Source organism: Hylobates moloch, unplaced genomic scaffold, assembly GCF_009828535.3.
Source record: "Hylobates moloch isolate HMO894 unplaced genomic scaffold, HMol_V3 SCAFFOLD_5, whole genome shotgun sequence".
NCBI lineage: Eukaryota > Metazoa > Chordata > Mammalia > Primates > Hylobatidae > Hylobates > Hylobates moloch.
Window position 1 is genome coordinate 133625253 of NW_026652280.1, and position 27491 is coordinate 133652743.

At 39.0% G+C, this 27491-nt stretch overlaps 1 protein-coding gene and 1 pseudogene across 2 annotated transcripts in view; one reads left to right on the forward strand and one right to left on the reverse strand.

Annotated features, from left to right (window-relative positions):
• DIPK1A (divergent protein kinase domain 1A) overlaps positions 1–27491 on the forward strand; it is a 124519-nt gene that overhangs the window by 31604 nt on the left and 65424 nt on the right. The window lies entirely within an intron of this gene.
• Positions 1277–26705, reverse strand: LOC116469768 (meiotic nuclear division protein 1 homolog; annotated as a pseudogene).

The following is a 27491-nucleotide window of genomic DNA, read 5'->3' on the forward strand; positions in this document are numbered from 1 at the left end:
AATTAATTCAGCAAATAGTGTTGCAAGCAGCGATATGTGAGGCACTGCGCAAAGATAAAGATAAATCAAATCTAGCTTCTTGCAGATACAGGTCAGCATTAATGTCAACACATCCGGGATTTTTTTTTTTCCTTTTAGAAACTTGTTCTACTTCATTCCATTCCACTTAAATTATTCTTGCCCAAGTTATCAATGATCTCCTTATTGTTAGATCGGGCAGTTTTCTTTTCCTTTTTTTAAGAAACAGGGTCTTGCTATATTGCCCAGGCTGGTCTCAAACTCCTGGCCTCAAGCAATCTTCCTGCCTTGGCCTCCCAAAAGTGTTGAGATTATAGATGGGAACCACCGCACCGGGCAGTTTTCAATATGAATTGTACTTTGTTATGGCATTATATGCTATTGACCATGCTTGCCTCCCTGATACTTCTTCCTTCTGTAGTTTTTAGGTATAGAAACTATTCACCTTTTCAATTTCTTCTTAGAACTTTTCAAAGGAACAAAGTTTTAGTTTTGTTGATTTTTATTTTAAGTTATGTTCTGTTTCATTAGTTTCTATCTTTATTATTTCTTTCCTTCTACTTCTTGGGTTTTGGGGGTTTTAGTTTGTTTTTCTGTTCCTTTTCTTCTTCTTGAGATGTATGTTTAGCTCTTTCATATTTTAAAAAATATACTTTAATTTTTAGAGCAATTTAAAATTTACGGCAAAATTAAGCAGAGCATTGTCATATACCCCTCTGCCCCACACATGTACAGCCTCCCCCACTATCAACATCCCTCACCAGAGTGGTACATATGTTACAATGGACAACCTACATTGACACATCATTATCTCCTGAAGCCCTTAGTTTACATTAGGGTTTACTCTTGATGTACATTCTTTGGGTTTTGACAGGTGTATAATGGCATGTGTCCACCATTATATTATCAATCAGAGTAGTTTCACTGCCCTAAAAATCCTCGGTGCTCCACTTGTTCATCCCTCCAACCCCTAGCAACCACTGATGTTTTTACCATTGTCTTTTCTGGAATATTAGATAGTTGGAATTCCACAGTATGTATGTAGCCTTTTCAGATTGGCTTCTTTCACTTAGGAATACACATTTAATCAGGTAGGGTGTGTCTGACAAATAATTTTCTAAAATCTTAAAGTGACTACAAAAGGAATACACATTTAAGATTTCTCTACGTCTTTTCATGGCTTGATGGTTCATTTCTTTCTCTTTTTTACATTTTATAATTTAATAAAATGATAAATACTGTTATAGGTAAAAGACAATTCAGTACATTTAGTTGGATAATATTTTTAAATTTTTTAATTTTCTTTTTGAGACAGAGTCTTGCTCTGTCGCCCAGGCTGGAGTGCAGTGGCGTGAGCTCAGCTCACCGCAACCTCTGCCTCGCAGGTTTAAGTGATTATCCTGCCTCAGCCTCCCGAGTAGCTGGGACTACAGGCATGTGCCACCACACCTGGCTAATTTTTGTATGTTTGGTAGAGATGGGGTTTCACCACGTTGGCCAGACTGGTCTCGAACTCCTGACCTCAAGTGATCTGCCCGCCTCGGCCTCCCAAAGTGCTGGGATTACAGGCATGAGCCACTGTGCCCGGCCTAGTTGGATAATATTTAAAAATTTACATATTTGCCAGCTCATAGATTCTTTACCACCATGGTATATTTTAATCTATGTAGTCAGAGTCTTCTGGAATTCCAAAAGTTTTATCAATTTTATTTTCTTCAAACCCAAATTTTCTTTTGGCCCAAGATTTTATTGCAAATATGTTATCAGTCTATCTGTTAGCAAGTACTTTATTTGCCTGATGTATTTCTTCAACAACTTGCGGGTCACATTATTTGCATTTTTCAACTTCTGCCTTTAGCTGTTCCCTTTGATCCCAGAGTGAAGAATGCTCTTTGGCTAGCATGGTTCACTCCTTCATCTCATGTTGGCCAATTTTAGTTTTTCTGATGCTTGTCTGTAAGTTTGCATGCTTTTGGCTTGCCTGAAACAACTGAGATTTCAGAACCTCCAATTTACATGTTCTTGCATGAAGAATTTTACTTGGAAAAGACTGATAATAATTAGAAGTTCCAGTTCTCTCACAGTCAACCATATCGTTATCAACTAAACTTTGAAGGACTTTTTTCTTTTACTAACACAGCAGTAATGCCTTTCTCTTTGGGAGCAGTCTTCTCCATGTCTTTCTTTCTTTTTTTTTTTTTTTTAAGAGATGGCATCTCGCTATTTTGGCCAGGTTGATCTTGAACTCCTGGCCTCAAGCAGTCCTCCTGCATCAACCTCCCAACGTACTACTATTACAAGCATGAGCCACCACACCTGGCCTTCTCCATCTCTTTTAATTGATATACATCTTTTGTTTTAAAAAATGTTTCCATCATGCAGGCTTTCTTTTCTTCTGCACTTAGTCCTTTTTTCTTTGATACGGTGTGGGCACCAGGCCTTCCAATGGTGGGGTCTGCACATGGGGTGAGGGGCTAGCTCATTTCTTTTTATTGCTAAATAATTGTCCATTGTCTGATGTACCACAGTTTATGTATCATCCACCTACTGAAGGACATCTTGGTTACTTCCAGGTTTTGCCAATTGTGTGAGAACTTTGTACTTTCTCTTCAGTTTTTCTGTAAACCAAAAAAAATTTCTCTAAAGAATGAATCTATTAATTTTAAAAAATAAGAAAAAAGAATCTGTCTCTCCATTCATTCAGCAAACATTTGTCAAATATCTAATATGTGCCAAGCAAAGAATGAAGTACTAGAAGTAATCAATTACATAAGACATATTTCTTTCAAGGAGTGTAGTCTAGTGGGAAAAGTAAGTCAACAATTGGAGTGATATTTGTATTTCAGAAGTGTGTATAGAGTGTCACAAGACCCCAGGAAGGGACCATCTTAGTCTTAGTTGGTGTAGGGAAGGGAGAGACAGAAAAGGCTTTTAAGAAGCCATGTTTATTGAAGACTTTTAGAATGAGTATCAGTTGACTAGATAAAAATTTGTGTGTGAGGGCATGGGCACCTTGAGGAGATAATATTCTATATAGAATAAACAGTATCAGAAAAGGAATAGAAAGAAGAAACAGCGTGGCATGAACAGAGAATTATAAAAAGTTCTTTCCTTCTCAAAAGAAAAGATTGCATTTGGGGATATTCAGGTCATGAAACTAAGAGGGTAAATAATACCATGAAGGGCCCTCTGTGTTAAATGAATTAGAATTGGTTCTATATCCTGAAGGCTAAGGAAAGTTACTGATGGTGGATTTAGTTAATATGAGAAGATTCCTCTTTTTGTCTTCTGCAAATACATAGAAATGCTGGATAAAATATAAGCCCCCTTTCTCAGTTTTTTTTTTATTACTACCTAATTAAGTTTGAAAGCAAGCAAAGGAGATCTCCAGATACCAGAAATGACAAGGAAACTCAAACCCAGATATGAAAGAGAGCTAAAGCCAAAATGGCCAATGGGGAGTGGGAAGCATATTAAGGGCTATATGAGGTGAGGAGAAAAGACTTCAGGCTTCTGAGAGTCAGAGAATTGCAATTGACCTGTGTCTTTCAAATTAGGAGCCACAAAAGGCCGTGCTGCCTTTGAGGAAGAGTATTCAACAGCATCACTCCCCTGGCTTACAAAAGCAACAGGGACCTGTAAGTGGGGTTGTAGGCCTTCAGGGAGTCAGAAACAAGGAATAAGGCTAGAGGGAGAAGATGACCAGTGACCCAAGCCTAAGCCGGTCAGCTCATAGCATTCTACTGGCCACAGTGCTTGGTCCAAGGGTGGTTATGTTTTCTAAAAATTTATTTAGTTGGAGTGAAGCCCAGGACCATGTTTGTTGGTTTGACTCTTCCTTCTCTGGTTTTGAGATGGAAGCATGTAGCTCTGAAAGCTGCTGGTTCCATCTTGTGACAACTTGGAAAGTCAGCCAGGATGAAGATGAACCTCTGGAAGGTGGGTGAAGAATCAAAAAAATTCACCCAGTGTGAGACACTGAATCAAAACAACACTGATTATTTCAGCTGCTGGTGATGACATAATAGATTACTCACACTAACCTCCCGTAGATAAAGATTATTGAAATGTATATTTTAAAATTAAATATATGTATTTATACATTTTAAACAGCTATTTAAAGGCACTGGAAAGGAAGTGAAAGAAAAGATAAACTCAATCTGAAAGGAAGGAACTGGCCCCTGAAGGTACTCCCCAGTCTGTGCCTGGCTCCAGAGGCAGAAATCTTGGATAACAGGGCTCAGGACTAACTAGTAGAGCAGCCAGAAACTTAGGCAAAAAATCTTGGAAGGGGAGGAGATGCAGAAAGATTAGTCCCCAAACCTGCATTTAACATCTGCACAACTCCTTCATATGTGTGGGGAGGCCCCGGAAATGCAATGAAAAAGCAGCACTTGGAAGCTAAAAGAACGGAGAAGAGCTTTCAGCAGATGCTGATGGCAGGAGAGACAGAATTTGGAAATTGAGTCTCACCAAATTAACTGCCTGCTAGAACAAAGATCCATCTTCAGAGGAATGTAACAGAATCTAGAGTCATGACAACATATTATACATAATGTGTAATAACCAATCCAAAAATCACTAGACATGTGAAGAAACAGGAAAATGTAACCACGTTCAAGAGAAAAGTAGTCAATAAAAAATATCTTCAAGATGACCAAGTGCTCATATTCAAAGTCAAAGATGTTAAAGCAGTCATTATAAATATGCTTAAGAACTATGAAAGAAAATATGTATAGTAATTGAACAAGTAGAAAGCCTCAAACAGAGAAAGAGAAATTTTTTCTTTTTTTCTTTTTTTTTTTCTTTGAGATGGAGTCTCACTCTGTTGCCCAGGCTGGAGTGCAGTGGTGCGGTTTTGGCTCACTGCAACCTCTACCTCCCAGGTTCGAGCAATTCTCCTGCCTCAGCCTGCCGAATAGCTGGGATTGCAAGCATGCACCACCATGCCTGGCTAATTTTTGTATTTTTAGTAGAGACGGGGTTTTGCCATGTTGGCCAGGATGGTCTCAAACCCCTGACCTCAGGTGATCTGCCCATCTTGGCCTCCCAAGAGACATTTTTTAAAAGTGAGAATTATAGAACACTAAAGTATGATAACTGAAATGAGAAATGGACCTTACAGCAGATTTGGGACATCAAAGAGTCAATTAACTTGAAGACGTCAATAGAAAATATTCAAAGAGCAGAGAGAAAAAAGATTCATGAAAACTAGACAGAGCCTATGAGACCTCTAGGACGCTAACAAGCAGTCTAAGCATACATGTAAATAGAGTTCCTAAAGAGCGAAGAGAGAAAATGGGCAAAAAATATTGAGAAAATTTCACCAACAGTAAAATTTAGTGAAAAAATATCAACTTAGAGATCCAGGAAGCTTAACAAACCCCAAGAAGAATAAGCACAAAGTTAACCACATCAGATACATTTTAATAAAACTGCTGAAATCTTGGCTGCAGTGAGAGAACAACAACAGTTTACACACAGGGGACCAATAATACATAATTACAGCTGACTTCTCATTAGACACAGTGGAGGCCAAAAACAATGGCGTTACATTATTAGATTTCTATAAGAAATAATGTGTCACTCTAGAATTTTTTTTTTTTTTTTTTTTTTGAGACGGAGTCTCACTCTGTAGACAACCCAGGCTGGAGTGCAGTGGCGTGATGGTGGGCTCACTGCAAGCTCCGCCTCCCGGGTTCACGCCATTCTCCTGCCTCAGCCTCCCGAGTAGCTGGGACTACAGGTGCCCGCAACCATGCGCGGCTAATTTTTTGTATTTTTAGTAGAGATGGGGTTTCACCATGTTAGCCAGGATGGTCTCGATCTCCTGACCTTGTGATTCGCCCGCCTCGGCCTCCCAAAGTTCTGGGATTACAAGCGTGAGCCACCGCACCCAGCCCAGAATTGTTTTTTTTTTTTTGAGTCAGGGTCTCACTCTGTCACCCAGGCTGGAGTGCAGTGGTGCAACCTTGGCTCACTGCAACCTCCACCTCCTGAATTCAAGCAATTCTCATGCCTCAGCCTCCCGAGTAGCTGGGATTACAGGCATGTGCCACCACGCCCAGCTGATTTTTGTATTTTTAGTAGAGTCGGGGTTTTGCCATGTTGGCCAGGCTAGTCTCAAACCCCTGAGCTCAAGCGATCTGCCCCCCTTGGCCTTACAAAGTGCTGGGATTACAGGCATGTGCCACCATACCCGGCCTCTAGAATTTCATATCCAGAAAAACTAGTCTTCAGGAATGAAGGTTAACCAAAGACATTTTTCAGATAAAAACAAGAATTCATCACCAGCAGACCTGTAATATAAGAAATGCTAAAATAAGTACTTCGGGCTGAAGAACTAATACTAGAAATAACACTGGAAATGACACTAACTGGTAACTCATATCTTCGGAAGTGAATGAAGATCAATAGAAATGGCAAATCAGTGAATAAATATGAAAGACTATAGATTATTTTCTTAATTTCTTCGAAAGACATATTAATGGTTAAAGAAAAATTAAAGCACTGTAATGTAGGGTTTATAACAGTAGCACAAAGGATTGGGATAAATAGAATTATGCTGTTACAAGATATCTATATTTGGTGTTTAGTAGTACAGCATTAACTCTAAGTAGATTGTATTAGTTATGGATGTGTATTTTAATTTATAAAGCAACCAGTAAAACAAAAATGCAAAGAGTTCAGCAAAGAGCAATAGAGGCCCACAAAATACTAGTTTACAACCACTAGGATGGCTATAATAAAAAAGATAGAACAATAACAAGTGTTCACAAGGATGTGGAGAAATAGGAACTCATACACTGCTGGTGGAAGTGTACAATATTGCAGGTGCTTCGTAAAATAGTTTAGTAGTTTTTTAAGAAGTTAAATGTAGGTTACATAAGACCCAGCAGTTCCACTCCTAGGTATATACCCAATGGAGATGAAAACCCACATCCACAGAAAAACATATACATGGATGTTCATAGCAGCCTTATTTAAAATAGTAAAAAAGTAGAAACAATCCAAATGTCCATCAGCTGATGAATGGAAAAATAAAATGTGGTATATCTGTACAGTGGGATATTGTTCAGCAATAAAAAGAAATGAAGTCGGCTGGGCGCGGTGGCTCACGCTTGTAATCCCAGCACTTTGGGAGGCCGAGGCGGGCGGATCACGAGGTCAGGAGATCGAGACCACGGTGAAACCCCGTCTCTAGTAAAAATACAAAAAATTAGCCGGGCGTGGTGGCGGGCGCCTGTAGTCCCAGCTACTCGGAGAGGCTGAGGCAGGAGAATGGCGTGAACCCGGGAGGCGGAGCTTGCAGTGAGCCGAGATCGCGCCACTGCACTCCAGCTTGGGCGACAGAGCGAGACTCCGTCTCAAAAAAAAAAAAAAAAAAAAAAAAAGATTCATTTTGTAACATGGATGAATCTTGAAAAGTTAAGTGAAAAAAGCCAGTCACAGAAGACCACATATTGTATTATATAATTTACATAAAATGTCTAGAATAAGCAAATCTATAGAGAAAGAGAGTTGATTAGTAGTTGCTTTGGGCTGGGGGAATGAGGGGAAGGACAGCTAATGAGTACGGGGTTTCTTTGAAGGGGATGAAAATGATCTATAATTAGATTGTGGTGATGTTTTTACAACCCTATGAGTATATTTTTTAAAACATTGAATTGGGCCAGGTGCAGAGGCTCATGCCTGTAATCCCAGCACTTGGGGAGGCTGAGGTGGGAGAATTGCTTGAGCCTAGGAGTTTGAGACCAGCCTGGGCAACACAGTAAGATCTCATCTCTACAAAAAAAAAAAAAATTGGCATGGTGGCATGCACCTGTAGTCCCAGCTATTTGGGAAGCTGAGATGGGAGGATCACTTGTGCACAGAAGGTCAAGGCTGTGACGTTGTGGGGCTGTGATCGCCACTGTACTCCATCCTAGGCAACAAAGCAAGACCCTGTCTCAAAACAACAACAACAACAAAACATTAAATTCTATACTTTAAATGGGTGAATTGTATGGTATATGAGTTATATTTCATTAAAGCTGTTTTTAAAAGACAATAAGAATACTAAAATTTTTTTTTCAGTTCACCCCAAAAGAGGAACAGAGAAACAGCAAACAGATGAGACAAACACAAAACACTAAAATGGCCAGTCCAGCCAAATCCAGCCAAATCAAATGTAAATCAACTTAACATTACAATGAAAAGATAGAGATTGTCAAGTTGGATAAAAGCATTGCCCAACTTTAAGCTCTCTACAAGGCATGCACTTAACAAAAGATACAAAGCTTCAAAGTAAAAGGATGGGAAAGGATATACCGTGTAAACAAATAATTAGAGAGTTAGAATAGATATTTTAATAATGGAAAAGATGGACTTCAAGGAGTACTGCTAGAGATAAACAGGGACATTTTATAATTTTAAAAACTCAATATATCAGAAAGACATAATCCCAAATGTATGTATGCCTAATTAGCTTCAAAATACATAAACCATAAAACTGACAGATGGAAGAAAGGATTCAAGTCCACAGTCATACTTGGAGATTTTCATATCCCTTTTAGAGCAATGAGTAGAACAACTAAGCCAAAAGTCTGTACAGATATAGAAGATCTTAATAGCCCTGTTAACCAGCTTGCCCCAGTTAATATTTATAGAACCCAATACCCAACAAATACAGAATAAACAGTCTTTTTAGGTACCATGGAACTTTTACCGAAATGGGCCATATCCAGGGCCATGAAACAAGTCTTAATAAGTTTCAGAAGACTGAGATCTAACAGAGTATGTTTTCTGATTACAGTTGAATTAAACTATAAGTCAGTAACAAACAGATATTTGGAAAATCCCCAAAGATTTAGAAATTAGATGGTGTATTTCTGAAAATATTTTGAACTGAATGATAATAAAAAATGTGTTAGCATTTTTGGGATGCAGTTAAAGCATTGCTTACAGAGAAATTTATAGCTTTAATTGTTCATATTAGAAAGGAAGAAGTGTTAAAATGTAATATTTAAGTTACCAGAGGCTGGAAAAAAATAAGCAAATTAAACCCAAGGAAGAAGAAAGTAAAGACAATAGCAGATATCAATTAATTAGAAAATAGGCAACAGAGACAATAAACAAAACCAAAATGGGTTTTTTCAAAAGATCAAAAAAATTGAAAACCCCTAGAAAAAGCTCATTATACCAATACTGATAATGAAGGAGGAGCATCATTATGTATCTGTAAACTTCAAAAAGATAATCAAATTCTAAAAACAACTGTACACAAATAAATTTGATGCCTTCGATGAAACAAATTCCTGGAAAAATGCAACTTTCCAAAACTGACACAAAATTAAATTTAAAAACTGAATAGTCTTGGCCGGGCACGGTGGCTCACACCTGTAATCCCAACACTTTGGGAGGCTGAGGAGGGTGGATCACGAGGTCAGAAGTTCAAGACCAGCCTGGCCAACATGGGGAAACCTCCATCTCTACTAAAAATACAAAAATAAGCCAGGCGTGGTGGTGCGCGCCTGTAATCCCAGCTACTCGGGAGGCTGAGGCAGGAGAATTGCTTGAATCTGGGAGGCAGAGGTTGCAGTGAGCTGAGATGGTGCCCCTGCACTCCAGCCTGGGTTGCAGAGCGAGACTGTCTCAAAAACAAAAACAAAAACAAAAAACAAAAAACAAAACACCCAAAAAACTGAATAGTCTTTGATGTGTCAAGGAAATTCACTTTGTGATAGAAAACATTCCTACAAAGAAAACTTCAGGCCCAGAGAGTATCACAAGTGAATTCTCGAACATTTATGAAAGAGACTGTAAAATCTAACAAACGGCTTCAGAAAATAAAGGAAGAAGAAATAACTTCTCAACTAATTTTGTGAAGCTAGTATAATTCAGATACTAAAATGTAGTAAAGACATTATGAAAAGTTAAAAATCTCTTATGAACATACGTAAAGCTGTTTAACAAAATATTAACAAATTGAATCCAGCTATAAATAAAAGGATTAATAGAACATGACCAAGTGGGTTTTATCCCAGGAATATAAGATTGGTTTTGTATTTGAAAATAAATAAATGTAATCCACCATATTAATGATAAGGAAAAGAAATGTGGCCATCTCAATAGACACAGAAAAAAGCATTTGACCAAAATCAGCATGGGGCTTAAATAAAATCCAGCAAACTGGAATTAGAAGATAGTTTCATCAGTCTGATAAAGGGCATCTACAACATGCCTTCAGCTAACATCATTCTTAATAATAAGCTCCTGAGGACTATGCCTTTAATATCTGGAACAAGGCAAGTGCAGGGAGCCGAAGGCCCGTGGGACATGACCAACTCAGCATTCCACTGGAGGCTATATGATCAAACAGCAAACTGTTTATCATGAATGCAGGATATGAGCAAACTCACAAGTGCTCCTGCCGACAGAAGGTTTGCTGGACGAAATCACTCCCTGGCACCGAGGTTATCTACTGCGACATCTAGAGCCTGTTGTTCGAGGAATGCAGTCTTGAAAGCCTACTCTGGACTGAGCAGCTGACCCCTTCTTCCACCCACCTTCTCACTATCTCTTTTGCCTGATAAATACGGAGGGCTTTGTAGAGCTCAGGGCCCTTGTCCACTAGAGGCAAGGTGCCCCCTGACTACTTCTTCCAAATATACTCTTTTGTCATTGTTTTTTATTCCCTCATTCGCCCCTCTTTTTTCAGTCCCCCTTGATCCGTGCGGATTACATAGCGGCGCCCCCAGAACAGTGACAGAATTGGGTGCTCCACAGGCAAGGATACCATTCTCAAAATTTCTACTCAACATTTTTCTGAATGTCCTTGCCAATGCAATAAGGCAAGGAGAAGTAAAAAAAAAAAAAAAAAAAAAAGATTAAAAAGGAAGAAGTAAAAGCTCCCTATTCTCAGATTATTTATATAGTAGAATATCCTAAGGAATCAATTTTAAACTACTTAAACAATAAGTAAATTTAACAAAGTCTTGAGATACAAGGGCAATAAAAAATTAACTATTTTTACTTAAATAAGATTTAAAAACCAATTATCTTTTAATAGCATCAAAAATACTTAAGAATAAATTTAACAAACATGCACACCTCTACACTGAAAAGTATAAAATACTGCTGAGAGAAATTTAAAAAGATGTAAATAAATGGAGAGGTATGTTATTTGAGTCCCTAAATTCTGTTTCAGTTGAAGCCAATTAGACATAGATTTTCCATGGACTAATAACGAAAAGAGTCTCAAGTAATACGCTGGAGATTATAGTTTTGTTTTTGTTTTGTTTTGTTTCTAAATATTCCATCATTTCTGTGTTAACACTAAGCCTGATGGTTGGATTTGAGTTTAGCAGACCTGCCCCAGATGGAAGCCTGTTAAGACACCGGGAATTAGATTAGAAGTTATTCTCATCAACTATGCAGCTGTAGATTAGAGCAGAAGATTCCACTAGCACATATGTTGACAGAGTGGGGCCAGTGGTGGTTCATATACCTGTTTGTTGTCAGATACCAGGTCTAGATGTTTTCCTCATCCTCAAATGAGAGATTACATAACAATATGGGACTTATAAAACTTTCAGAACAAAGGGAACATCATTATGAAGATTTAGAGGAAGAGCAACTCTCTGAAAATTATTTATTGCAGAAATGTAAGAAATTTTGAAACTTTTCTAGCATCCTTAGTTGATTCAGGAACATACAGCCTCTGCGGAACTGAAGTATAAAAGTATAAGGAACAGGCTGAGTGAGGTGGCTCATGCCTGTAATCCCAGCACTTTGGGAGGCCAAGGCAGGCGGTAACAAGGTCAGGAGTTGGAGACCAGCCTGGCCAATATGGTGAAATCACGTCTCTACTAAAACTACAAAAATTAGCTGAGTGTGGTTGTGGGCACCTGTAGTCCCAGCTACTCGGGAGGCTGAGGCAGGAGAATCACTTGAACCCAGGAGGCAGAGGTTGCAGTGAGCCGAGATCGCGCCACTGCACTCCAGCCTGGGCAACAGAGTGAGACTCCGTCTCAAAAAAACACAGACACACACACACACACACACACACACACACACACACACACACACAAAGTATAAGGAGCAAATAGGCTGAGATGAAAAGGGAGCAATAAGCATGGAAAGCTACAGGTAAACTGGACATGCAATAGCAGTGAAGATATAAACTGAAGACAGTGTTAAAAGCAGGATTCACCCTGAGGTGTACTGAAACAATGATGTGGAAAACACATTTGAGAAATTTTCTCAGAATGCAGAGGAAAAAAAGAAAGGAGATGAAAACTGTGAGGGAGATGGTAGCTATGGATGACAGACTTTTCTACAGCACCAGTGCCAGAACTTGTGAGCCAAAGTTTTCAGGGGAAAAGGTTGTGACTAGAGAGTGTTGTACTGGCTGCATTGTGTTTCATTCTCGAAGGTTACAGATGTTCATGTATGCCAGGGTTCAAAATATGCTGTGCACATAGCCTTCTTGGAGAGCTAAAACAAATGAACAAAGTTTTAATTGACTGAAAGACAAATCAAAATGAACTTAAGAATAGGATTTATGTTACTAAACACCTTCAGACTTCCAGAGGACTGCCAGCAAGTAATAGGGCCCTCCCGAGTTCTTAGAATCCTCATCTTAGCAAACCGCATTGATTGAACCGAGTCCATGGATGAGTCTGCAGAAATGTGTGTCGTGTTGGCATCTGGATTACACTTAAAAGCAAACAGTTCCCTCATGAGTTATTCTCCCCGGACAAAATTGTGTAGTTGGGCACAAATAATTTGTCTGGAAAACCCTCTCCCTAAGGCATTATTTACCACAAGATCCAGAAGTTCAATTAAATAAGATTACAGTACAATAATGCTAAAAAAAAAAAAAAAATTCTCCAAAAAAACTGAAAAGAAATATTTCAAATGTTAAAAAATTAAATGACTACTAAGTTGTTGTGATTTTTAAATCTTCTACTTTTGAAATGAGCATGTGTTTTTCAATAAAAAAAGCTATAAAGGAAAATTGATTAAAATGCTGTTAACTAAGCAAAAGGGCATACAAAATAGTGAAACGAAAGCCAAAAACAATTAAGATTTTAATTAAACAGTTACACTAGAGAACATAAATATTATTTAAACAGTAGTATGAGCTTAAACAATGTAAAAAGGAACATTTAAAACACTAACCTTTTTAGATTTAAAATTCTTAAATTTTAAAAAGAGACATTAAGTTCTTTGTGACTGCTCTACCAGAAAAAAAAAAAAAAAACAGACAATAAATGTGAGGTCTTAATTTCTTTGTGCAGTAACCTCCAATCTGACGCAAACAATTAGAGCACATTCTGATGACCTTCAAGCTTGAGGGCTTTCCAGGTAATTGTTCTTTAGGTGGAGGGCCAAGGGCTGAGGATAGAACTCCTGGTCCCTTTCCTTGTACCTTTTATAGATGACTTGCTTTCACTTCTTAGTGACTACCCTGGTTTGATACTTGAAAATAGAGGAAGGATCAAACTTTTAGCCTTCACTTTGGATCCTGTTCTTACCTACTGCCCAACTCCGAGGAGCTGGTCTTTCTCCAGACGGTACTTCCACTCCAGAGATGTCCTGCCCAAGACTGACGCACAGTTGCTCTCCCACTGAGCCAGGTTCCTCAGGTCCCACCGTCCTCCTGTCCTCAAAAGCACTTAGGATGTAGCAAATTGTCTTATTTTTTTACTCCCGACTAGCAAATTCTCCTTTCTAATTAGTAAGCCTATATATGCTACCTTATACTTATGTCAATTTTTTTGCAACACATTGCATTTTCTACATACTTCCTCTGGATTTGGTCTGATATGGTCATCTTTGTTTTCTCTCCTTTGGGCTCTCCTTTTCTGGGACATCATTCACAATTTGTCCATCCTGAGTGTGTTTCTATAGCAATTGAAAACCGAAACACAATTGCTTTCTCAATACAGTTATAAACTCCTGAAATAAACAGTGTCTGAGGGCTGAAATTGTGTCTCACACTTTTCTTACGCAACCTAGAACAAAGCAACTTGGAATTAAAAAAAAGTACTAAAGTGTCAGTAACAGCAGCAAATAGCATTTCTTTGGCTGTGCATTACCCTCCTAACTGTGGAAACCGGCTTCCTCCAAACCCTTCCCCAACTAGTCCAGGGAGTCCCAGGGATAGCTCAAGTTTGCCTTTGACTACAATTCTCTAGACTACTCTGTGGGTGACCGTTTCACCCAGCCTGTATTCCATGAATGTTTTTCTCTGAGATACCATGCCCCACACCCCTTTCCTTCCTCTTACATTCTGGCTCCTATGCAAAATCTACTGCCACCCCCATGCTCTGATACACAATGTTCTCTGAGACTCAGTTCTTTGGTTTGGTTCTTCAGCTGGTCTAGTTCAAGCGATGCATTGCCCTGCCTCTGCAATACCAACCCTTTGTCTTTACCCTAGCTTATGTGCTTGGATTCACTTTCCTTTAGAATGAGTTTTTTCCCAGGAGGATGCTGAAGCCACAGAACAAGTGCTCCCTGCTTCATGGACTAACTCACCGATCAACCATGTTAAACATCTGTTAATCTTCTAAGGTTGAGTTAAGAAACTATCTTCTCCAAGAAGTCCTTTCGGAATTCCCTCTGCCTGTATCACCTCCAGCTAGATATGTATCTCTTCTTTGTACCATGGTTACTCTGAACATGTCCTGGTGTATTAGTCCCTTCTCACGCTGCTAATAAAGACATACTCGATACTGGGTAATATATAAGGAAAGAGATTTAATTGACTCACAGTTCCACGTGGCTGGAGAAGCCTCACAATCATGGTGGAAGGCAAAGGAGGAGCAAAGTCACATCTTACATGGTGGCAGGCAAGGAGAGCTTGTAGCAGGGGAACTCCCATTTATAAAACCATCAGATCTCATGAGACTTATTCACTACCGTGAGAACAGTATGGGGGAAACCACCCCCATTATTCATTTATCTCCACTGGCCGTGCCCTTGATACATGGGGATTATTACAATTCAAGGTGAGATTTGGGTGATGACACAGACAAATCATATCACTTGGATATAGTTTTTATCATATTAGATGGTAATTATCTTTTTACTTACCTGAGTCCCCATCTAAACTATGAGTTGATTGAGTGAAAGTATCATGTCTCATGCATCTTTGAATTCTGAATGTTTAGCTTAGTTCTTGTCAGTTAGTAGGTTCTATAGAGTCTGAAGTTGAGCCTGTGATGTACTTGTGTACAACACGATAGATTTGGCTCAAATATTACATGATGTTGATTAATGGCAGTTTTCCATTTGATAAGAATTATCTGCCAGGGTGGTTCTTTTTCCTTTAAGATTCATGTCAAATCAATTTATCAAACATTTTGATGAGCACCCATGTATCCTAAGTACTGCCTTGTCCCTTGGATATATGGAAATGAGTAAGACATGGTTCCTGCCCAGAAGAAACTTCCCTGGGTCTCCCTCCCTCCATTTTTTTATTCTTCCTTCTCATTCGTCGTTGTCTGGATAAATTTTTACTGAGCCTAGATTTGCATCTAATGGAGTAAATAAACGTAAGGAGGTTAATTATAGCATAGTATACTCAGAGTAACAATCAAAGTGTGTTCCACATATAGAGATAGCACGGAGGAAAGCATGATAGAATTCTTAGGGTGGGACGGGGTATCCTGGAGGAGGTGACTTCTGAGTGAGTTATCAAGGGTGAAAAGACACTCTCCGTGCTCGGGTCAGTGAAAGGTACTCCGAAAGAAGGAAGAGAATATGCAAAGGCCTAGAGAAGTGAAAGGACCATGTCTTCCAGAAACAATAAGTACTTTGGTATTGTTGCAGCATTAAGTTCAGTAGAATGATGATGCAAGCGGTGGTGAGAGATGAAGCTAGGATAATAGGCAATATTTTAAGTGCCAAAATCTTTTATGTTTGGGTGACTTTTTAGTTAAGAGAATGATAAGGTCTCTAATATAGCTGATGATATTTATAATCCAAACATGAAGCCATATATTGCTTTATACAAAGTTCTGTGGTCATCTAGCTATATTTTAGTGTTTATTGTATAGGTGGACAAGCATAAAAAAGAAGATGCTCCCTGGAGTTTATAGTCTTGTTGAGGATACAGAATATACCCACACAGACGGTTTAGAGCCGGGGTTACCAACTCCCAGGCTGCAGACCAGTACCAGCCCATGGCTTGTTAGGAACCAGGCTTCACAGCAGGAGGTGAGTGGTGGGCCAGCAGCATTACTGCCTGAGCTCCGCCTCCTGTCAGATCAGTGGCGTCATTAGATTCTCACAGGAGCTGGAACCGTGTTGTGAACTGCGCATGCGAGGGATCTAGGTTGCCCGCTCCTTATGAAAATCTAACTAATGTCTGATGATCTGAGGTGGAACAGTTTCATCCTGAAACATCCCCCCACCTCACCCCCACTCCCCACCCCATCTGTTGAAAAACCGTCTTCCACGAAACCCGTCCCTGGTGTCAAAAAGTTTGGGGACTGCTCGTTTAGATACAGCACTTACCAAGCAATCTACAGACTGGTGCCAACCAGAATTGTAAAGGTGGGGTATAAGCAAAATCTTGATGGAGTTATAGGAATGATTAGAAGAGTGTGTAATTAGACAACCTGATTTTTGGCTTAAGAAAAACAAGTTCCATAAGAGCTGGCTGAGCATGGAAAATGCAAAATTGAGGAATGTACTTATAAATTAGAAACTTCTTGATGTTCTGTAGTTTACAGTAAAGAAATGGCTCCTGGCCAGGCACGGTGGCTCATGCCTGTAATCCCAGCATTTTGGGAGGCTGAGGCAGGTGGATCACCTGAGGTCAAGAGTTCAAGACCAGCCTGGCCAACATGGTGAAACCCTGTCTACAGAAATACAAAAATTAGCCAGGCATGATGGTGGGTGCCTGTAATCCCAGCTACTCCGGAGGCTCAGGTGGGAGGATTGCTTGAACCTGGGAGGTGGAGATTGCAGTGAGCTGAGATCGCGCCATTGCACTCCAGCCTGGGGGACAGAGTGAGACTCTGTCTCAGAAAAAAAAAGAAATGACTCCTTACCTAGACCAACAAGTAATCATCTTTAAGCCTTGTAATATAAACAAAAAACAAATGTATTTTTCTTTATAATAAATACATTTATTTTCTTATTCTCTACTAGGGATGGGAGCCTATGTGTTACGTCTTTAGTTAACAGTTATTTTCCACTATTTTTATTTGTATCTTTAGATATTCAGTTTGCCTTAGAGATTGTTTATTGTTTATATAAAGTGGGTCTCTGGGTTTCTGCCAAACTACTCTCAGTCCATACTACACAGGGACTATCTTAGCCCCTCCTTTTATCTCTTTATTCTCAAAAATCTACCACAGCCTCTTCCTTTTCCTTATGGAATGTAGGAACCCAAACCACCTCCTTGCCCCACTAGTTCCTCCCATTCCCACAGCTCTCTGGTTGGGTATTCTTCTTCCATTGAGCTAGTGTGGACTTCTGGCAGACCGTGGGGGTTTCTATGCATACCTTCCTAGAGCCTTTGATCAGTAAATACATTTTACACTTATGTAAACTCAAACTTAGGAGGAGGTGTGTTTTAATCCTCCAAAAGAAGAATGGGGGACCCTTTCACTTTCTATTTATATAATTTATAAATTGTTTAAGTTTGACAATGAGCATTTTGCTGTTTTTGTAACTGAAAAGTAAAGATGGTTCAATTTTGAAAAATGAAATCAGGAATAGAGCCTTTTCTACCATTTCAGGTCTATTAAATGAACCTATCTATATGTGTACATACTCGCACACACCCCACTACCAACGTAGTGCAAAATAGTGTTGAAAAACTCATAATAATTTGGAAAGCAAAAGCCATAAAAATGTTGATACTGTATGACCTGACAACTCTACTTTTGAGAAACAACTTAAGGAAATAATTCAAAAGAATGAAAATCTAAAAAATCTATATATAGCCTTGTCTAGATGCAGAAAAGTTGGGGAAAGAAAACTTTAAAGTCAACATAGGGGGAAGAGTTAGGTAAATAATGATACATCAATTAGATAGAATATTATTGCAACACTGAAAATGACTATTATAAAAACTATGTTAACAACACTGAATGTTTACAGTACAAAGAGAAAAGAATACACAATTATATGAACACTGATTACAGCTGTGTATAAAATGAATTGCATGTGGACAACTAGAAAGGAAAGTGGATAATGAAAACAGCTGTTCTAGTGTATTGGAATTATGGGCAAGTTTTGAAATTTTATTGAATGCTTTTTCAGTACATAGGAAAAATTTGAGTTTCAGATTGTCAGTTAATTTAGATTATTGTTATTCTAAGAGTTTTGCAGCAAAAAGAAGGAAGGACTCTGGAATCTGAGCCCCTTTCTTCTCATGGACCAAAATAATTACATTGTAGGAAATAAGGAAACCTCTACTTTCTTAGAGACTTATAAAAATGAACATTATCAGGGTAAATGATACTGGAATGGCCTCCTGGGGGAGATTGTGGATTCCATTTTCAGAGATTGTTAAGAAAAATTAGAAAGCGGTATTGATTGATTTATTCATATTACAAAAGATGGATTGGCCGGGTGCAGTGGCTCATGCCTGTAATCCCAGCACTTTGGGAGGCCGAGGCAGGTGGATCACCTGAGGTCAGGAGTTCGAGACCAGCCTGGCCAACATGGTGAAACCGCATCTCTACTAAACATCTGAAAATTAGCTGGGCATCGTGGCGGGCACCTGTAATCCCAGCTACTTGGAAGGCTGAGGCAGGAGAATCACCTGAACCTGGGAGGTGGAAGTTGCAGTGAGCCTAGATTGCGCCATTGTACTCCAGCCTGGGTGACAACGGCGAAACTCTTGTCTCAAAAAAAAAAGGATCAAATCTGATCATTTTTATAACAGCTTTATTGAAATAAAATTCATATACTATAAAACCCTTTTAAAGCACACAATTCAGTAATTTTTAATATATTCACAGTTCTACAACCATTGCCACTATCTAATTTTAGAACATTATTATTAAAATACCCATTAGCAATCATATCCCATTTCTCCCTCCCCCAGCCTCTGACAACCACTAATCTACTTTCTGTCTCTATGGATTTGCCTGTTCTAGACATTTCATATAAATGGAATCATACAGTATGTGGCCTTTTGTGCTTGTCTTCTTGTACTTAGCAAAATGTTTTCAAGGTTCATCCATGTGGTAGCATGTATCAATACTTCATTTCCTTTTATAGTTAAATAATATTCCATTGTATGGTATACCTCATTTTGTTTATCTACTTGATAAACATTTGGATTGTTTCCGTTTGGGGACTATTATGAGTAATGCTGCTATGAATATTTGTGTACAGATTTTTGTGTGGACATATATTTTTAGTTCTTTTGAGTATATACCTAAGAATGAAATTGCTGGGTCATGTTGTAAGCCTATGTTTACCTTTTTGTGGAACTGCCAAACTGTTTTCCAAGGTAGCTGCACTATTTTATATCCCAACTAGCAATGAAGGAGAGTTCCCAGATGATCTTTTGACATCCCCTTCCAGTTCTTAACACAGTGCTTGTTAAATGGGAAACTCAAGAATAGATGCTAACTATTCTTACTGATATTGTCCTCACTATTATTAGGCAAAGCTGATAATTACCCTGAGATCCATTAACTATATGTAAAATGAAGTTCCTGTATTATTTCCTTTACTACACTGCATCTTGCCTTTGTTATCTCATTGATTGGTAATGGTATATATTTTAATTATATTTTATTGAGAGAGACTGTAAATGTGTGTGTATAAATTTCCTCCATTTTCTTCAAGTAAACTACTTGCTCATGGATCTGAAGTCTGTAAATATTAAATACATGGACTCATATGTTTAGGGCATGCCATTTTGTCCTCCTTAGTCCTGAATTGTGCGGTAGTGGAGAGAGATCTACAGATATTGCTGTGTTATAGCTGCAGGCTATCAGAGCAAGGGAGGATAAAGAAGGAAAATGGAGACCTGGACCTTGAGCACCAGGATCACTGAGGTTAGAAGTACAGGAGGTGTGTGTCTGTCCTTTTTTTTTTTTTTTTTGACAGTCTCACTCTGTCACCCAGGCTGAAGTGCAGTGGTGCCATCTCGGCTTACTGCAACCTCCACCTCCCAGGCTCAAGTAGCTGGGATTATAGGTGTGCACCACCACTCCTGGCTAATTTTTTTTGTATTTTTAGTAGAGATGGGGTTTCACCAGGTTGGCCAGGCTGGTCTCAAACTCTTGGCCTTAAGCAATCCCCCCACCTCAGCCTCCCAAAGTGCTGGGATTACAGGCGTGAGCCACCGCACCTAGCCCTAAGTGCCTACTTCCTTTTTTTTTTTGAGACGGAGTCTCACTCTGTCATCCAGGCTGGAGTGCAGTGGCACAATCTTGGCTCACTGCAACCTCTGCCTCCTGGGTTCAAGCAATTCTCCTGCCTCAGCCTCCTAAATAGCTGGGACTACACGTGCCCACCACCGTGCCCGGCTAATTTTCGTATTTTTAGTAGAGACGGGGTTTCACCATGTTGGCCAGGCTGGTCTTGAACTCTTGACCTCAAGTGATCACCCACCTTGGCCTCCCAAAGTGCTGGGATTACAGGCGAGAGCCACCGTGCCCAGCCGGTGCCCACTTCTTATGTGTGATCTCTCTTCCCTGTCCTCACCTCCTTTGCTGTATTTCTTCTTCCTTACTCCTTTGCTGCCTCCCTGATGTCTTCCTATTTCCACTTTAAGGGGAAGCTCATATAAAAGAACTTCACATGTGATTAATAATTAAAATGTTGATAATACAAAGACAACCTAGAACAAGCCATTGTTTTACACTGTGGGTTTTTTTCCCCACTGTTACATTTTTAAAATGTTTTCTTTCCTTTCATGCTCATTAATCCAATTCATCTGACAGATATTTACTAATAATCTAGTATGTGTCAGTCACTGTTTTAGGTACCTGTTTCTCTTCTCCATTGCCTTTTGCCCCTAACTTTTTCTATACCTTTAGATCCTTTCCTTTCCCAAATTGGGTGTCAGAGAGAGAGACAACTGAGAAAAAGAAATTGCAGTGATGGAGTGTCTATGTATATTATATTCTCTGCATATTCTAATAATCATTTCACTGATTTTCTTTGGTTTCAAAATATTTTGTGCTTTGATTGAATGAATGCCTCAGAGTGTATATGGCAAGACATCCATTTGTGTATACATTAGGTTTAAGGACTTCTTGCTGATTAGCTTACCTTTTTCCAGAATGGTAATATTGATCTATTCTTGATTTTCTAAGTCTGACAAAATGGGAAGAAAGCTCTGGCAGGAGGAGAAAGAAAGATACAGATCAGAGAAGACAGGCAGAGAGGGCCAAAATAAAAAGCTTTGCTAGAGGGAGAGCTATGAGGCAGAGAAGTTGGCTAAGGCCCCCAGGCACATAACATATTGTATACCGTATATTACTTACTGCTGCCCCCTGTGTGTCAGTTCAATAAAATAATTCAGTTACAGCTCATGGAGCAAGAAGGAACTTTAGAGATTATTTAATTCGCTTATAAAGAATGTGTCATGGAACATGCAAAGAACTCTATTTTCACCCTAATTAATACAAAAGGAGCCAATAATAGGGGAGATAAAATGGATATTTTTGCCATCTTTTATTTATTGACTGAGAATATCTTCTCGAAGCAGAAATGTTCTCCAGCTAGGGAGACAAATGAATAGACCAGTATTTTTCCTTTTTTTTTTTCACATCTTGATATAAAAGAATGATAATTTGTAAAGTACTAGAGCAAACATGCAGGGCTGCTGTCAACTTAGGTGACTAACCTGGGGTTGAAGCAATCAGTAGCTTGGGAATAAATTGTGTAAACTGCAGTATTGTAGTCATTTAATATTGAATTTTATCCTCCAATTAGAAAGCTAACATCTCATCTTGGTGACTTGATTTAAAAAAAGGAAGCTAACACGTTTTGGCATGAATAAGATAGCTGTAAATAATGGCTTGATAAACTCTGTTATCTTTTTTTTTTCTCTTTTTCTTTTTCTTTGTCTTACTCTGTCACTCAGGCTGCTCACTGCAGCCCTGACCTCCTGGGTTCAAGCAGTTCTCCTGCCTTAGCTTCCTGAGTAGCTGGGTATACAGGTGCATGCCACCATGCCTAGCTGATTTTTTTTTGTAATTTCATAGAGACAGGGTCTTGCTGTGTTGCACAGGCTGGTCTCAAACTCCTGGACTCAAGTGATCCTCCTTCCTCACCCTCCCAAAGTGCTGGGATTGTAGGTGTGAGCCACTGTGCCTGGCCTCTATGGCTTATATAGATACATGATGTGGCTGGTAGTGTAATGTATTAGGTATAGCTACATCAGGGAAAAAAAGTGCATATTTTAGATTATTAAATCTGGCTTCTGACTTTTAGTTTTTTATAACCACTTGGGTTTTGGAGAAAATTTGAGTGAGAATGTTGGACTCTAAGCTCTAGATCTTTGGACTCATCAAGCCTTGGATAAGAGGGTATGTGGGGCTTGAAAGTGATCTAATATGTTTTTTATAGGTATCTACCATTCTATAGTATTTTGAAAATTACGTCTCTATTTTCATATAACACTTTAGTTCTCTGCGTTTTCCACTTTAGTTCTAAGGGAATTTTTTGGACCTATAATGAGAGATCTTCTTTTAAAATTACATTAATGTTTGGCATATATATTATATATATTATTTGTAAGTTATGAATATAACATTTGTAAGTTATGAATCATATAAAAAACTAATGCCCACGAACCTATCACAACTTTAGTGTTAAGTTAGTCTGTGTTAGTAAGTGCTGGGGATGGGGCAGCAACTTAAACATTCTGGTCCCAAGTCCAGTGCTCTTCCTAATAAGTATCCTTATATCGATACATTTCATTCCTTATTTTTAAAATGTGTAGTGTTGTGATTAAAACAAATTGAAACCAATGACAACAAATGTTGATAAGGATGTGGAGAAACTGGATCACTCATACATTGCTGTTGAGAGTATAAAATGGTATAACTACTCTGCAAAATAGTTTGGCAGTCTCTTTAAAAACTAAATGTACCTTTTTTTTTTTTTTTTTTTTTTTTTTGAGACAGAGTCCTGCTCTGTCACCCAGGCTGGAGTGCAGTGGCACAATCTCAGCTCACTACAACCGCTGCTTCCTGGGTTCAAGTGATTCTCATGCCTTAGCCTCCCAAGTAGCTGGGATTACAGGCACCTGCCACCATGCCCAGCTAATTTTTTTGTATTTTTAGTAGAGATAAGGTTTCACCATGTTGGCCAGGCTGGTCTCGAACTCCTGACCTCAAGTGATCTACCCGCCTAGGCCTCCCAAAGTGCTGGGATTACAGGCATGAGCCACTGCGCCCAGCCTAAACATGTAACTTTCATATGACCCAGCAATTACACTCCTGGGCATTTATTCCAGAGAAATGAAAATTTAGCATAAAAACCTTTATATAAATATTCATATTTGTAATATTAATTTGTAATACCCAAACGTGGAATCAGCTCAGATGTCCTTCAGTAGGTTAAACAAACTATGGTACATATATAATATGGAATACTATTTAACAATACCATGCAAGGAACTGTTGATACGTGTAATGTCTTAGTCTCTTCAGGCTGCTGTAACAAAGTACCATAAATTGGGCGGCTCATATAAACAACAGAAATTTATTTCTCAAAGTTTTAGAGGCTGGGAAGTTCAAGAACAAGGTACCTGCAGATTCAATGTCTGGTGAGAATCCATTTTCTGGCTCATAATCTGGTACCTTCTAGATGTGTTCCCACAGGGTGGAAGGAACAAGACAGCTTTCTGGGGCCTCTGTTATAAGAGCATTAATCCAATTAATGAGGGCTCTGCCCCCATGTTTTAGTCACCTCCCCAAAACTCACTTCCTCATACAATTACAATGGACATTAGGTTTTAACATTAATTTTGAGAGGGACACAGACACTCAGACCATAGCATGCAACAACTTGAATGAATCTCCAGGGAATTATGCTTGCTGAAAAAAGCCAGTCTCAAAAGTTTACATATTGTATGAATCCATTTATTTAACATTCTTGAAATCATAGAGATGGAGAACTGATTAATGGTTGCCAGGGAATGGGGGAGGTAATAGAGGTGGATGTGGCTATAAAAAGGCAACATGAGGGATCCTGGTAGTGATGGAGTGGTTGTGTGCTTGACTGTAATAATGGAGACACAGACCTACACATGATAAAATTGTATAAAACTAAATACATCCCCTATACCCCCCTGACAAGAGTACAGGTAAAACAGGAAATCTGAATAAAATCAGTGGATTGTATTAATGTCAGTATCATAGTTGTGATATTATAATTTTGCAAAATGTTACCATTGGGGAAAACTGGGCAAAGGGATCTCTGTATTCTTTCTTACAGCTGCATATCATTGCACCTTTATCTTAAAATAAAAAAATGCAATTGTAAATAAAATTACTGGTTCAAATTTTTAAGAACTATAGCATATTTATTTTATTCATAACAATTATTATTAAATTATAAATGAATGAAATCTTGGAATGGAAGGGACCTTTGAATGATGCACTCTAGTCACTGGCACTATTGTTGGTAGATGTTTACTACGATCTCATTTTAGTAAACTAGACAGGTATTTCTGAGAGGTTTCTATTTAGCTTTTGTCTATACCACTTTCCCCCTAAATTTAATGTGAATAACCTGAAGAGCTTGTAAGATGCATGTTCTCAGGCTTACTCCCTACGGATTCTGATTCAGTAGGTCTGGGGTGGATCCTGGCAACCTACAATTAAAGAATTTTATCAGCTGGCTGTGATTCAAGAGATCAGTCCATTGAATTCTGACTCAAGAGATCAACAATTATGAACAATAAATCATACTTGTTATGGTGAGTAAATAAGAACCCTTTAAATTTCTCTGTGGCACAGAGGATTTGTAGTTAGGTGAGAATTTTAATAGCAAAGTACTGATAAAATTTTCCAAACACCCACGTATTGAAGAAAGAATGTTTGACCAAACTGAAGGTTTTACTTGCTCGGAATCAACAAGAACTTTGAACACAAAGAGCTTGCCCTAGGTTCTTAGGTTCAAGGAGCCCTTCCTGTGTCTTAGCTGCCTGACACTCGTGATTTATTTGGTACAAAGAAGTCAAAGACTCCTGCTTTAGTTACGCAGACTGTACAAAGGAAAGGATACTAGCGTGAAGGATGCCAAAGCATTTTATAAGCTCTGAAAATAATCTATTCATTTAATTCCTTATGTTTTGTAAATGAGGTTCCAACTAAAGCACTTGGCCAGTCCTTTTATTCCCCCCTACACCCTGGTAGTCAAGTCACTTAAAATGATTGCTGTTATTGAAAAGCAGATACAGAGAAATTCTGTTCTACCTTTTGGGATGCCTAGGTTGCAGCTTGTTGAAATCTGAGTGACACTCACTGCTCTACACCTAGAGCCAATAATCAGAACATCTTCGCTTGGGCTTATGTCAGAGTCCAGTCCTACTGTTTCCCAAATTCCTGGATATAGACATTGAGTTGGTGAGTTGTCCTGTGAAAGCCACTCTCTCTGGGCTTGAGGCCAGGAAGGATCTCCCGACTCCTTCCTTTCCAGAGTGATCACAGGAGAACAAGTACATCTCTCCAAAGAAACCTCTGCAAATCCTCCCTCTTGACACCAGATATGACTCAGGGATGGTGAGGCATTGGAGAACCAGCCCTGACCCATTTGGCTTTTATTGTGTGTATTTGCTGGGCACCTCATTTTGATATGCAGCTTTTATTTTATCTTTGTGCCTCATAGCACAAAGCACATAGCATTTTGTGTTTTATATAAGTTGGTATTTTGTGTAGTAAAGACACAAAAATATATATAAGAATGAGACACACTGAATTTCAGATATTTTCCTCTGCAGATGAAGGGAAAGATGGGGAATTTATGGAGAGAGGGTTTAGGTCTAGTCATAACATTTTATTTTTTCTTAGAAAAGAGTTTTAATATAGCAAACTGTTGACATCTGTTTACATTTAGTGGTGGGTACAGAGCTGCCTTTTATATTACTTTCCTAATTTTCTATATGGATATTTTTTCCTGAATTTGGAAATGTTTTGTAATTTAAAATTATTAATAGATGGAAAAATCAATCTAGGTTACAGTAATTTTTCTGCTTTAAGTTTCTGTCTCTTAATTCTGAAAGACAGAGAAAACAGGAATCATCTGGTAGAAGCTGTGCCACCTCCCCACCCTCAGCTGTGCATCCATCCTTACACCCTTCCTTCTGCTCTAGGGACAGAGGAGTTGGTGTCTCTCCTTGAGTCCAAGTCCAGCCCCTTTGTTCCCTCTTTGGATCTCTCCCTTCCAACCTCTCAGGAACCTTTGTGCTATTTAGCTGTCAATACCTCACTTTTCTGTCAACATTTAAATATGTGCTAGTTTCCCTTGGCTTTAAAAAACCTCTGCCTCAAGCCTCCTAATGCTCTATGTCTGTCCTCCCCTTCATAGTCAAACTTCTCTTAAGAGGCATCTACCTGGTTGTCTTTAATATCACACCTCCTACTCTTCAGCCTACTCCAGTTTGGCTTCTCTCCCATGAAGTTGCTCTTATCAAGGTCAACAGTGACTTTCATGTTATTAAATCCAATGGATATTTTCCAGTCTCCAACCTTTGACACCATTGACCACTCTCTTCTCAAAATCCTTTCCATGATTTCTGTGTTACAACATTCTCGTTTTCTTCTACCCTATCTGATCTTCCATGCTCTCTTTTATCAACTTGTCTTTTTTTTACCCAACCATCAAATAGTGAAGATTCTCAGGTGTCAGTCCTAAACCCTTTTCTCACTCTAATTTTTTTGCTCAGGAGATGACAGCTACTCCCATGGCTTGTTACTTTCCCTGTGATTCCCACACCTCTACCTCCAGTTCTGACCTCTCTTTTTCCTGCCATAGACCTGTACATACAGCTGCCTGCTAAATATCACTTGCATGACTCATAGACACTTCACTCTCAACACATTCAAAACTGAACTCATCCTTCCCCAATGTTTTTGTCCTTCAGTGTTTTTGAAAATGGCACTAGAATCCATCTGGCTAGTTACTCAAGCCAGAAACTTGGGGGTCCTACTTGATTTCTTCCTCACTATCACCCACTGAGGTGGGAGGATCATTTGAACCCGGGAGGCAGAGTTTGCAGTGAACTGGGATCATGCCACTGAACTCCAGCCTGGGTGCTAGAGCGAGACCCTGTCTCAAAAAAAAATTATTTTTAAAATTTTCTTGTCAAGATTTAATTTACATAAAGTGAAATGCTGAGATTTTAAGTGGTACAGTTTGTTCAGCTTTGACAAATGCATTCATTAGTTTAAGCCTCATCCCGATTAAGATACAGAACAGGCTGTGCATGGTGGCTCATGCCTGTAATCCCAGCACATCGGGAGGCTGAGGCAGGAGGATCACTTGAG